General features: G+C 40.4%; 1 protein-coding gene across 4 annotated transcripts in view; it reads right to left on the bottom strand.

Moving 5' to 3' along the window:
* The window catches only part of Trak2 (trafficking protein, kinesin binding 2), a 55,839-nt gene extending 44,701 nt beyond the window's left edge, over positions 1–11,138 (bottom strand). The window contains exons 1-3 of one of the 4 annotated variants that reach the window (XM_005373197.2): positions 11,111–11,138; positions 10,312–10,368; positions 6,614–6,699 (exon numbers count right to left, since the gene is read on the bottom strand). The gene's annotated coding sequence lies outside the window, so the exon portion shown is untranslated. Of the gene's footprint in view, positions 1–6,346; positions 6,388–6,613; positions 6,700–10,311; positions 10,373–11,110 lie in introns of those variants that run through there. The other 3 variants (XM_013511713.1, XM_005373200.2, XM_005373199.2) reach the window with 3 other exon arrangements.
* Positions 11,139–14,623: the final 3,485 nt, after the last annotated feature.

Raw genomic sequence — 14,623 nt, 5'->3', positions numbered from 1 at the left:
GAGATGTGGATCCAGAGGAAACCAGTTCTTATAAGTAACTTGTGCTTGCTCAAATTTTTATATTCTGTACATGTAGTAAGAATAAAGGTGTGCAGAACATATACTAAAAGTTTAGAGCTGGGTGTGGTGGTGCATGCCTGTAATCCCAGCACTTGGGAGGCTGAGGCAGGAAGATCGTCTCAAGTTCAAGACCAGCCTGGACTACAGAGTGACCTCAGGGCCAACCTGAACTATAAGGTGAGAGCCTGTCTCAAAAAAAAAAAAAAAAAAAAAAAAAAAAGGAAGAAAAATCCAGATAGTACATACACATGAAGAATCAAAGGAAAGTTACAACATTTTACCATCTTTTATGAGGAGATAGAATGTTAATGTGTTGCTCACTTATCTCTTACGTTCACATACTAGTGACTTATATCACCATTTTAATGACCATTTAATGCCCAAAACATGTAAGTACATAACCACTGATCATTTCCATCAGTAACTTTCAACCAATATCAGGCTATTGATTCACTTTAAAATGCAAGAATCCCTAACAAGGGGAAGCAAACTTTTGGTAAAAAGCCAGTAACTTTCAACCAATAATAGGCTATTGATCCACTTTAAAATGCAAGAATCCATAACAAGGGCAAGCAAACTTTTGGTAAAAAGCCAGGTACTAAATATTTTAGGCTTTGATGGTATATAAAGTTTGTTGCATAGAATCCTTGTTGTCCACCCTGTAAAAAATGTAAAAACAAAACAACATTCTTAGCTTATAGGACTGGCCAGATCTACTAACATCTAACCTATAACTAGATGATGGTCCTTTTCTTTTCTTTCTTTCTTTTTTTAAAAAAAACAAAAAACAAAAAACAGGGTCTCTATGCAGTCCAGGCTGGCCTTGAACTCACTATTTAGTCTACACTGGCCTTGACCTTGCAGGGATCCTCCTGCTTCAGCCTCAGCCTCCCAGGTGCTGGGCTTGGAGGGGTATACTACCTCTAAGAAGAGGTAGTATACCCCTCCAAGAGTTCTAACAATTATTTTCATACACAGAATAAAATACTAAAGGACACCCATCAAACTTACAGAAAAAAATGCGTAAGCTAAAGACCAAACATCATGTTTTAAAAACTGTATTTCTGAACAGAAATTCTACTTTACACTTGATGTTCCAGAATAACAACTGAAAAGGACACAGTAATTATGTAACAGTGCCATAAACAGCCTTGACTGCTTTTTATATATCCCCAGTTTTATGCTTCTCTGCCTTTACCCATTTTTTAAACTCTTTTTTTTTTTTTTTTTACAAAGGCCATAATTGGCTCAGAAAAATGAAAAACAAACAAATTATTATCTGGTAGTCAAAAAAACCAATTTAGTTATAATCATAGAGTAGTTTATTCAAAGGAAATAGGATAGAATAGCTCAATACTAAACACAAACTTCAAATGGAAAGACAGACACATTTGTAAGATAGATTGATATATTTCTCCAAGAGAAAAAGCAACTTGACAAATACTACCTAGACTTGTGTATCCTTTTAAATAACTAATACTGTTATTTCGCAAAAAAGCTATATAGTACTATATATTAAATTCTAGCATTAATATATAGTACCATATATTAAATTCTAGCATTAGTAAAAGCCTTTTCAAAATAGGTTTCTTATATAGAATACAGACTGAATTCAGTGGGCATTTTAAATATCTGAAAGTTTGGTAATGGAGAAAAGAAGTGTTACCATGGGCTTATTATTATTATCAAGTTGAATCAAAAAAATTTATCTTTTATCAGCCTAACAAGGGTAAAGGCCGAGTGTGGTGGCGCACGCCTGTAATTCCAGCACTCAGGAGGCTGAGGTAGGAGGATCATTGGGAGTTTAAGACCAGCCTGAGCTACAAAGTGAGTTCAAGCCCAGCCTGAATTGCATAGTGAGACTCTGTCTCAAAAAGACAAAAAAAAAAAAAAACCACAAAAAAACGTAAAGCTCCTCTTGTGAAAAAATGATTTTTGTGTGGGAAAGTCACAGGGTGGAAGGTAAGGCTTTACACCATAGGAATTAAGGTGAGACAGTGCCTGGAGTGAGAATCGGGGAGTAATATTTGCTCTTGCCTAAGGGAGAGGGCAGGTCCAGGTTGAGAGGCCACTCAGAGTCCAAAACAATATGGATTTGCAGGAATCTTACAGAAAGTTCTGGCTTTCCCATAACATGAACCTGAAAGTTCAAACCAACTTATTCACCTCTTGAAGGGTCTGGACACTCCGCTGACATTTGGGTTATTCAGATTAAAATATGAGTTAAGGGCCGGGGATATAGACCAGAGGTACAAGCGCCTGCATGGCAAGCATAAGGTCCTGAGTTTGATTCCCCGTACCCAAAAAATAAAATAAAACAAAATAAAATAAAATAAAGTAAAATAAAATGAAATGAAATGAAATATGGTTCACAAAGGTAGCTACTGCCAAGAATTTATGCTCCAGGATATTAATACAAGCATTACAGCTATTTTATTTTATTTTTTAAATTTTAATATGGGGTTGCACAAGTTGTTCTTGAACCTTGCATTCCCGGGCTCAAGTGATCCTCCTGCCTCAGCCTTCCAAGTAGCTGGAACTACAGGTATACACCACTGTACCTAGCTTTAAATCTTTATTAAACACAGAAAATGTTGTCTTTTTAACTATAGTAATGGTTAAAGAAAAAGAAAGAAAAAACAAGTAGAGGTCCTCAAAAATAAGTAAGGCAGAATAAACAGCATAATGTATCTGTGGGTTTCCTGTTCTCAAAACTAAAACTGGGAGAAACATCTTGAGTAGCAACATCTTATATAGTAGATTTTGTGGGTATTAAAATATGTACTGCGCTTCTGGGATCAAATAAATCCTCTCAATGCTGACTGGTAAAATGTAGGTAGAAGACTAAATCAAAAGGCATCATTTACTGGTAAGTCTAGAAACTCTTCACAGAAGATTGAAAATAGACTGAACCACAGACACAACTGTGCTCTCAGACTAAGTATTCTTATATAACTGCACTTCAGGATTTATCTTCAAGTGAGGAAGCCCCCTTGAAACAGTACTTTCACATAGTAGTAAAGAATATTCAAATTTTAAAAACAGTCACAGGAAGAAAATTAGTGTTCTCATTTCTCTCTCCACTCTAACAAAATGTAGACTGCTTTTGGTGGCCTACAATGACCCTAAATCCTTGTTATTTAAGTTATAGTGCTCAGCATGGTAACACATTAAAATCAGAGCCACTCGGCAGCCAGACATACAAACTATGGCAAATACATTGAAGACTTCAGAAGCATCATTTCTCATACGATAGATGCCCAAAACAAAACTACAGGCAATATAGACTCTTCAAATAAACAAAATTATCCCTGGTACCAGGACACTCAATCTTTTATGACCAAGACCGGGGTGTAATTTAAAAGGGGGAAGGGAGGCTGAGAGATGGTCAGGAAGGAAGAATACTGATTACAAACATGTTTCTAAGCACATGTAATTCTAGAATTATGCTGGAATTCTCACATAGCTAAGACATGTAACAAAATAAGTAACATAATTCTGGGGCCTGGGGATATAGCTCAGTGGCATAAGGGCCTGCCTGGCAAGCGCGAGGTTGTGAGTTCGATCCCCAGTACCGCAAAAAAATAAATAAATAAAATAACATAATTCTGTTAGGCAAGAGACTTTCTGGTTATATTACATTTAGACATATAATGTCTGCTTAGTATTATTAGATGTTAAGCCTTGTTTTTTCAAAACCAACTGTCACAATCATCTCCAGGATTCCAAGACAGCTACTTTTTGAGAACTGACATGTACTGGATGACTGGGGTTGTCAATGAAATTAAGAAAACAAGTATGAAAAGATGACTTTTTTGAGATACAGTTATTGGCTATCCTCCTCTCTCAAGAGACAAATTCTGAGCTTAAAGGACAGAGTATCCAGGTGGCTGAGGAAATTCGGGATTGCTGCCTCTACCTGCCTTTAATATCTCCTATCCCCAGGCAGGTGCTCTCTTCTTTCTCTCCTCAGGAATCTCTACTACCTCAAACGTCTTAAATTCCAACTACCTGATAGTTACACCTCAAGTTTCTATCTTCAGTCCAACTCGGTATTTCATGACTTTAAACTGGAAATCTCAGTATCAGTTTAGAATCTGTACCATAAATTCCCCACATTATAAACCGAACTCCCTCTCCTTTTCTCATAAAATCTGTTTCTGCTGTTGTTCTAAGAAGTTAATATCACCAGTCACCTGATCAGTGGAAAACAGAAATCTAAGACTCACTCTTCCCCTCTCTCCTCAATCCTGCTTTCCACGAGGTTGCCAGTTCCTGCGAATTTATTCCCCAAGCCTCTGTCTGCCCCTGGATGCTGCAATAGCTCCAGACCCGGTGCTGTGACCTGGCCCTCTCCAGCCACAGGGAATGTGGCTCTTGGAACACACACTGCTGCCCCACACACCCTCCCCGTTCTCTTAGCCTACTTGTCCCACACTTCCATGGTCCTCCACACCTAAACTTCTGGCAGTCTGACTTCTCATGTAGATACTCCTATGTTGGCAGCTGATGGAGTTGGTTGTTGGTCATGTGTCTGAGGGTGGGATACATCCAGAGTGCCTCAGGCAGTCAAGCTACCTCAGTACTGAAAAAAGTATCCTGCCTGGACAATTACAGTCTTAGTCTTAATCTTAGTCTCTAGGCAACATTATCTCTCATGATACTACTTTGCAAGTGTATAAAATAAAGGCCCCTACTGTTGGAGTCAGTCCTCTTGCTCATCAGGCAAGAGGTAACTCCACCTGACCCCCGCTGTGGTCTCTTCTTTATTTTCTAAATCCTCCCACGTTTTCTCTCAGGGACCATGGAGAGATCACCACTTCCCACACTCCTACAAGGGAGAAACATACTAATTCTATGGGGACTCTATGTGCAATTCACCAGAGATATACTGTATAGTAAGATCATATATTCTGGTTTACTTATCCTTCTCTAGTGAGTTTGTTTAGTGTGACATTTCTTTCAGGCCTGATTAATTCTTACTGCATGCAGAAAACTTTAGTTTCTAGACCTGCAAAATTGAAGAGGATGTAACATTGCTCTGTGAGAATTTCCCAAAGAATTAACTCTTTGACACTGAAAGCAAAAGCCAAAACACTTCAGTTAAATTCATGACTTTACTGAAGAATATCTCAATGGAAATACACTGTATTTCAGGATTAGCTTATACTGGTAAATAATATACAATAAGGGCAAAATAGCTGAGTTTCAAATGAAAAATGATAAAGCTGTATATCTGCATTTATGTTTGAAATTCAGTCTTTTCTAATAATAACAGCTAACACCAACATTCTACGTGTCTAGCATCATGTTAAATACTTCCCATCCATAATTTACTTTGAGCCTCACAACTTGATGATGTGGAGATTACTGTCACCATTTTATAGACAAGAACACTGAGGCTTAAAGGTTAATTACCTTGTCCAAGCCAGTAAAAACTAGTGACATGAAATACAACTCCCAACCTGCTAGATGTCAGATGTGTTTGTGTCCCCCAAAATCAAAGAATGAATTCCAAGGAACAATGGAGGTTAAGAGTAGGAAAGGCTTATTAAGAGTTAAGCTTTTTTTTTTTTTTGGTACCAGGAATTGAACTCAGGACCTTGCACTTGCCAGGCAGGTGCTTCTGCCGCTAAGCTACTTCCCCTGCCCAAGAGTTAGCTTTTGAGAGACAGGAGGAGTCCCAAGTGGGTGGCCACCAAGGCCCTTTGTCAGGGCCAATTTATACAGCAAAGTCCCAATGTGGGTACAACATGGATCAAACTACAGTAAACATATAGGACTACAAGTATAACGGTTTAGCTAATATTGCTCCAATAGGGAAGCGAGTCACATAGCAAGGGTACATGGAAAGAATAAAGGCATTTCAATGGAGGGATGGGTTCAGATCCTCTGGTCACCCAGCAACGCCTAGCTGGACTTCTTGGACCAGGTGGTGCTAATTACAGTATAATCTGAATTTGCTGATTATTCCTTAGGGAGGCATGTTGGCCTGGCCAGTGCACCTTCATCTTCAACCGATGCTCCTCCAGCCACAGTCCTGAGATGCTCTCCTCTCCTGCACTGACTCCCTCCATGGCCTGTCCATTAACTTCTATCTAACTTAGCTACCTACAGTACTAGGAATGACACCCATGTCTGTTTCTATGACGTCTACTGACAAGAGCCTAGAAGTGTGGGGACAGGGGTGTGTACAGTCTGGAAAAGCTGAGGTAACTCTAGTACAACCTTATCTCTCCATGCCACTCTTTAAAAATACATACTTGCCAGGCGTGGTGGCACTCACCTGTAATCCCAGCACTTGGCAGGCTGAGGCAGGAGGATCCTTTCAAGTTCAAGGTCAGCTTGGGCTACAAAGTGTGCTCAAGGCCGGCCTGAACTGCATAGCAAGACCCTATCTCAAAAAGACAAAATAAATAAACGAACAAATAAATAAAAATACATACTGATATTTTATAAAAAGAAAAAAAAAAATAAATCCTCAGTTTGTCTTTAACTGTTTATATTTGCTTTTGAAAATGAATTATTTGGTCCCAAAGCTGAGTGTACTTACCATGAGGCAGAACGATATATGTGTGTTTTTATGTACATTCTTCAACTCTTTGATCTGAGTTTGATTTTGCTTTTAAATAGGTTCTTCTGCAATATGAAAAAAATCATTACCATAAGTTGGAATAAGTTTATGACTTGTTTTGAACCGCTAAACGGAAAATACAGATCAAAACAAATCCTTAGTTTAAATATTGCATAGTTTCTTTGGTGTGAGAAACCAAAAGTGTAAATAAGGATCACAATGTAAAACAGATGTTAGGAAATGGGAGGAAAATGTTCAAATGAGTAGGGGAACAAGGGCGGGGAGAGGGGAGAGGAAGGCAGGGAGAGGAAAAAAATAACAGAAGGGAAAAAATGGAAACAAAGCTTTTATAAATAATGAGGGTTAGAGGAGTTGAAGGGAGGGGAATGGGAAAAAGAAAAGAAGCAGGATATATCATGTATAGGTACAAATTCCCTGTCAGGCCTGTCCTGACAGAGACTTTCATACTGCCCTCTACAAACAGTAAGAATCCAGGCTGCCCTCAGCAAACAAGAATGAAGGGCCATAAAGAAATTTAGGATGGACCTGCAGTCTTCCTGACGCCGGAAGACCCAGCTTTATATACACACTGCGCTGACTGTCCTTCCAGCTTTGACCTTAACATACCATCCAGATTCTTTGAGACTGGGACTCCAACCCTAAATATACTTAGCCTCCCCTCCAGATATTTGCTGGTATCACTCTGAACTCAGCCTTCCTGTATGTAGGTGGAATTAAATCTAGACTTTCCCATAGTCTCAGTCTCCAGGCGTTTCTTCATGCACATTATTTAACATTCCCTATGACAAATGTTATCATTGTGTATATCTAAAATGTACCAATAACATTTTTAAAAGTAAAATAAAATTGCTATTAAAAATAAATTCTTACTCTAATAAATTAGGTCTCTCTACACCTTACTATGTGCAACTGACAAATACTCCATAAATTAGTTCAATTGCATCTTTGCAGTCTATACTAAGAAAAAAATAAACTACATGAAAAACATGAGACTTAAAGCATTTGAGAACTGAAGGCTTTCTTAGTGCAATGCACAAAACTGTCCAGGCCTCTCCTGGGTTTCAGTAGGAGTTGTACACACAGTATAGGGCTGAGCCAATTAAGCCTATCAGTAATACCCAAGAGAAAACATTTTTTAGAGATGGGATTGATAGCATGGTGGTATAAAAAAACAAAAACAAAAACTTTAATACTTTTCTTTTTGGCTTTCGGCAGTTTTCTTACAATTGATGGCTAAAATATCCTCCACCTAAAGTGAGACATGATGAGCAGGAAAATGTAGTAAACAGCTATGAGAGGAAAAATAAAGTCCTCAGAACAGACTGAAAACAACTGGATGACTCAGGGCCACTGCCATTAATAGTATTACTATATAGGCAATACATGTGATGATGTGAAACTGCACAGTGAAATCCTTCAGGGTTAAAATCTTATGAACAGCTCTTTCTCCCTACATGAAATGTTATAAAATACTATTTTTAATCTCCCTGTGAGGTTATCACACTCCCCTACAGCCAACATTCCTCTCCCTTCCTAACTTGTTGGCTGGGCGAGAAAGCAGATAACCAGGTTATCAGAGGGCCCAGAAGGTGTTGCTGGAGCTGGAGCCTCATGGCCTGTTTCTTCCCCTTGCCGGTTTTCAGACCCTGGCTTTCAGTGCTCCAGCACCAGGAGCATGGCAGGCGCTCTTGTCCCTCTTCACCAAGCATCTCCCTCACCTGGTGTTTTTCTTCTAGACTGGTTCTGAATACACTGATTTTCTACACTGCCTCTCAAGTCATTCCACCTCTCTTCTGTGAGAATTTCACTGTTAACTGATACTAGGAAATACAAAGTGGATGACCAATATGGAAAAAAAGGTTTAGGGAATTTAAAATTTTTCATTGTGATTTTGCTCTTATCAGTTCAATGACTCTTCTGTTTAATGACAATGTGTTCACTAGTTATTTCTCCCTCCCTACATTTGGAGCTACTTGAAGAAAGAGATCTTATTTTTGTTTGTCCAAAACCTAACAACATATTAAAGAGATTACAATGTATGCGTAAGTACCAGTTTATCAATTAAAAATGTCAAGCCCCTGAATTACAGAAACCTACTTTCAGCTCAACATCAACCAAATAAAGTGCCTTAAGAGGCAAAATCAAGCTAAGACTGAACTTGCTAAAGAAAATGCTGTATGTGTTTCATGAAAAATTCTATAAAGGAGTTTGGTGTTAGAATGATTTAATCATTTTATAGCAATAACACTTCTCTTGTAATAATTAAAGAATGAACCCTTCTTTGGCTCATTGCTTAGTTTTATCATGTTCTCCACTAGGCACTTGCAGCTAATTATGAAGTCCTTCACAAAAAGACCCACAGCAAATGAGACATAATCTGCTATCTTCTGTTAAAAATTCACAGCTACTAATTAAGCCTCATTTGTAGTCTTATAATTTTGTGAGTAAAAAGAGAAAACAAACTCAGTGGTTTTTCTCATACCCACAGAGAAAGACGTTAATAACTGGATACTTTTTCCCAATCACTCCACCTCCTCTTCTCTTCTGCCAGACAGAGTGCTCCTCCTTAACCAAAAAGGCTCCTTTGTTTTGATTTATACCAGCAGGCTGAAGAAGCCCACAGCATGTGTCATACCCATGGCCGAGTGTCAGACCAAAGACCAGAGCTCTGACCCCACACTTTAATAAGTGATGAATTTCTGAGCAATCCATTTTCTATACTGACTTGCATTTTAAATATAAGGCAGCTAAATTCTCCTAAAAAGGTCACAAAACCTTTGGCCCTCAGAACAGGGTTGCTGTAAATCCAGTCATCAACTACGGCCTCACTCCACAGGCACGGCCTCTATAATACTCTGAAATGTCCTTTCTCTTTGGGACAAGCCCATATCACAACTTACTCACTCATCTCTTACCCTTTCTGTTCTTCTTTTCTCACTGTTCCCACCAATAAATCCACATTATCTAAAACAGCTTTTTGAGAATTAAGTACAAGAACAACATCTCTAATGCTCTTACACACTTGTTGGCAGAAGTATACGTAAGTTAGTAACTCTTTTGTTTATTTATTTACTTATTTATTTGGTACTGGGAATCCAACTCAGGACCTTGCGCTTACCAGGCAGGTGCTTGTGCTGCTGAGCTATACCCCCGGCCCCTAGTAACTCTTTTAGAAGGGGACTTGGATGGCTCAACAGAAAGGGGAGAAACTTTATACAATGTGGTTTTCAACTTTTCTACCATGCACAGTTGCCCTCACAATTAAAAATAATGAAACAGAAGTTCCTGCACAGTCCCTGCTCCTGCCTTCTCTAAACCTTGCTCCACTGGTTAGCCTGTCCTCCACCTGCTTCACTGTCTTCCTTGGCTTACTAACATGCCCAAAACCTCCCATTTTATTAAAAATAGACTGAATTATAAAAATTTCCTTTCCCTATGGACTTTTAGCTACTGTTCTCACAGAGGATGCTCACTCAAAATTCTCCAATGTCCATTCTCATTTTTTCCTCCCCATTTCTCATTCACACTCAATCCCGCCATGACCCAATTTCTCTTGAAGCTGCTAATCCGGGTCTAAAGGCCTGGGATAGCCTGATCCTGCCTTCTCCCCTCCTTCACCTAGTACTCCTTGCTCATACTCAGTCAGAGATCCTCACCTTTGTCATTTACTTCACTTCCTCATTACAGCCTCTCGTGTCTCTGGGCCTCTATCACTGGGTGAATGGAAATAAAGAGAAATCTGTCAGAGAACACAGGACTTGTTCACTGGTGGAATAGGCAAATATTTTCCTCTCCTAAGAGATAAAGACATCTGGGATTCATGACTGAAACTGCTCCATTCACTTGTCCCACCTCAAGTTTTCTGTCCCAGACATCTGTGCCCTCCCAGCAAATTGGCTTCTCCACCTTCCTGCACCAGCCACGCAATATATTGCAGCCAAAACTGGATTGCACTTACTAGCTTCCTAGACACACCAAGAGGTTCCCAACCCATGAACTTTGTTCATACAATTTCTTCTACCTTTGATGTCCTCTCTCCATTCTGTATCCAAATTCTAATCCTCACACACCAGCTAAATGCTGTGTTTCCACCAAGGCCTCCCAGAAGCCCCAGTTAAACGCTCTATCTCCACCAAGCCTCCCCCAAAAGGCCAAACTCAAAGTCACCATTGTCTCTCACCCCTCTGCTTTTTCCAACCTTCTCAGAAATCCTTCATTGTAATTGTTGCTCATCTCCTCTTGTAAACTGTCTACCTCTACAGCAAATGGTCTATTTTTTATAGTATTTCTTCGTAAGTTATTAAGATCTCAATGAACATCATACAGTAACAGCATAATATAAGGCTAAGGATGTAGACTCTGAAGGCTGAATGCTTGAGTCTGAATCTGAACTCAGCTATTTATTAGCTATGTGATGCTGGGCAAGTTACTTAACCTCTCTTGTGCTTCAGTTACCTTTATGTATCCAACAGAGATCATAGCAGATACTCCATAAGGCTTCAGAGGATTGGATTTAGGACAGTGTGAACATCATAAAAGGGTCTATCAGAACACAAAAATCACACTTACAATGGAAAAATACAGTATTCACTATGCTATGGCAATTGTTTAAAGTTTTGTGACATGTACAGGGAAAATGAAATGGGAAGCACACAGGCAGTGTCTTAGTACAAACTGCTATATACAAATTCTTTCTAAATTTTCTTATGCATGCCTTAAGGGTTAGCTACTCCTTTTACAGTCTTCCTTATATTAACAAAGGTTCTGTTTTAGTTTATTTCAACATCCAGACAGTCCTTAGTTCTGCCTCCTATGGCCATCACTACCTAAAGTCTCCCCACATCCAGTTGTAACCCCTTTGATCTGTCTTCCCCAAAACTTAGAACAGTCTTATTAACATGCAAATCTGCTACTCACCCTCTCCATTCCACCTCCCTTAGGACAGGTTAAAGCCCCTTCCAATCCCATACAAAATCTTGCTAATCTGGCCCAGCCTACTCTCCAGTGTCATTTCTCCAATGTCTCTCCTCACCAGGAAACCCTGATCACGTGTTCACCCCAAAAGACCTTTTGTATGCCATTCCTTTTGCCTGGAACCCTGCGTTTACTAGTTTTCTGGGGCTGCCGTAACAGATTATCACAGCCTATGTAGCTTAAACAACCAAATTTATCTTCTCACAACTCTAGAGGCTTGAAGTGCAAGACTATACGGTGTTCACAGGTTTGGTTTCTCCTAAGGCCTCTCTCCTTGACCATCTTGACACATCCGCACTTGGACTTTCCTCATACAGATGCATCTCTGGTATTTCTTCTTACATCCAAAATTTCTCTGCTTATAAAATTAGCTGTTAAATTCAATGAAGGCCCCACTAAATGTCCTCTTTTTAACTTAATCATTCCCAAAGCCTTGTTCAAACATAGTCAAAGCCAAGGTTATGGTGATTACGGTTCAAACGTAAGAATTTTGATAAGACACAACTCAGTCCCTATCACCACCCTTTTCTTGCCCAAGCTAGTTCCTTTTTTTCCTGAGACTGGCCCAAGCCTTCCCACTTCACACTAATTTCAGTACCTTTTCTCTGTGTGCCCTTCGTACCTCTGTACGCCACTCTGCTACTGCTCAATATACTCTCCTAATTGTCTTCATCCCTCTTCAGTCTGTATTCCTTCACAGTGAAGACCACATTGCTAGTACAAAGCACAGGGTCTGGTCCACTGAAAGTATTTAATAAAGACTTGAATAACATGGAGTAGAAAGGGCCAAGGATATAGCTTGATGGTGCAGCGCCTGCCTGGCAAGTGCAAGGTCCTGAGTTCGATTCCTGGTTAACCACCCCCCCACACCCCCCGCCAAAAAAGGAACAGAGCAAAGAGCATACAACTTGAAGTAAGGTGTGCTCTGCCAGGCGTGGTGGAACACACCTGTAATCCCAGCACTTGGGAGGCTGAAGAAGGAGGATCCTGTGAGTGTGGGACCAGCCTGGGCTACAAAGTGAGCTGAAGGCCAGTGTGAACTGCATAACCAGACCCTGTCTCAAAAAGAGAAAAAAAAAAAAAAAAAGTAAGGTGTGCTCGCTTTGGAAGCATATACACAACTTGTAGTAAGGTAAGCTTGCATTCCAATCCCAGCTCCCATTACTTATTTTGTCACTTACTTTGTGACTTCCTGGCAAGTTATTTAATGCTGAATTTCCATTCTGAATAAGGTAGTTGTAAAGATTAATGCTTTATCATAATAAAAGCACCTATTTGTGGGGTTGGTTCACAAAGGAGGTAATCAGTAAATGTTAGAATAAAGATTCTGATCTTGCCTGGTTTGATACCTAGTCAAACCTACTGTTCTGTAGGTATATGACTTGGATATGCCGTCCTTTTTGCTTTAGTTGCTTGTCTAAAAACTACCTCATGGTGCTATTGTGGACGTAAGTTAAACATTTAGATAGGGATGTAGTACAGTATTACATAAATGTTTCCTATTATAAAAACACTCCAGGTCTGGACAGATACGACTGGAAACCATGAATAATTTAGCTCTTTCCATTACTAAGTCATTTAAATGTGACCATTACCTTAATGTCTCAGGTTTTTTCCCAATTAAATAGGATAAATTAAGGAGGACCAAAAACTAGCACAGCAGATAGAGTTCAAATAAAAACTCAAAATGAACATGAAATATTATCATGCCTCATTCCTTATATTGATGTTTAATATATTTTGAGTATTGAAATAAAATTTGTAAGAAATAAATTTTCTATTTGTGACTGCGGACACTACCCTTCACACTGGAGAAAAACACCACTTCACTCATACTTTCAACTGTAGAACCATAAACGTATGACCTGGGAAAGGTCCCTTGTGACAAAAGTCCAGTCCTACCATTTCTGACCCAAATACAACCAGGTGGATCTGGAACAGGCTTGTACGGTCTTAGTGAGCAGCTCGGTGAGAGATGAGAATTGATTTATTCAAAAGTATTAAATCAGGGGTTCCGGACATATTCTAGATGTTCAATGAGTGTTAAGACCAGTATTAGGAAAAAAATGCTGAAAAATCCTTTTTAACCTCAAGCTAGGCAACTTCAGATGATGTAGAACTTTAAAGCAAAGTAGCTCTAGATTTGAACTCCCCTTTGTTACATAACCACTCAAATCTCTGAGCCTCAGAAGAGTGCATCAGCTCTGTTAAACTGAGCTGTGTATGCAAAGCCCATAACTGCTGTACCTGGCAAACTGCAGGTACTGAAACGTTGGTTCTTCCCCATCCTGCTTTTCAGTCATATGAATAAAAATGTGTGACGAATACACCGTCTTCACGTAGCATGCGCCCTCTAAACGTCTGAGACTTGCGGGACATCACTTAATTCTAGAAAGCTGCCGTAGCTGCTGCAATGGTGAAAGGGCATCTCCGCCCTTCCTCGACTATGTCCCTCACAGCGAAGCGCTGCTTCGCCGCCACTAACGTGCTGCGCGGAGACCCCCGCAGCTCCGACTCCCTGCGGGGCAGCGAAGACGTGAGGTCACAAACCGCTGTCGTGACAGCCCAAGCTCTCGAACAGCCCGCTTCGTTTGCTCCTGGGTCCACTCCAACCCGAATTCCCAACCAGAAGCCAACACTCTTCCCGTGCAGAAACAGCAGGTCTGAGTAAAAGGAGCGACAGCCAGCGACCGCGCTCGTCGCTGCGCGGACGCCCCACGACTTTCTGCGTTGGGAGGTTATTTTTACGGGGCACTCAAAAGGACGCCTGTCACCTCCACTGTTTAAGCTTCACGACGAACACGTGGCTGAAAACCCACCGCAAGGACAGCCGCGCTGGCAGACCCGTCCTCTCGCGCCACCCAGACGGCGACCGCGGCTTCGGGCTCAGCTTCCGGACGCCGCAGCCCCGGGCTAACCGGGGCTAACCCGGGCTAACCCGGGCTAACCCGGGCTCCGGAGGGCGCCGACAGGGCGACTCCGCGCCCGGCGAGC

Source organism: Chinchilla lanigera, unplaced genomic scaffold (assembly GCF_000276665.1).
Source record: "Chinchilla lanigera isolate Chin_1 unplaced genomic scaffold, ChiLan1.0 scaffold00002, whole genome shotgun sequence".
Classification (NCBI taxonomy): Eukaryota; Metazoa; Chordata; class Mammalia; order Rodentia; family Chinchillidae; genus Chinchilla; species Chinchilla lanigera.
This window is presented reverse-complemented; position numbering and strand designations above follow the sequence as displayed.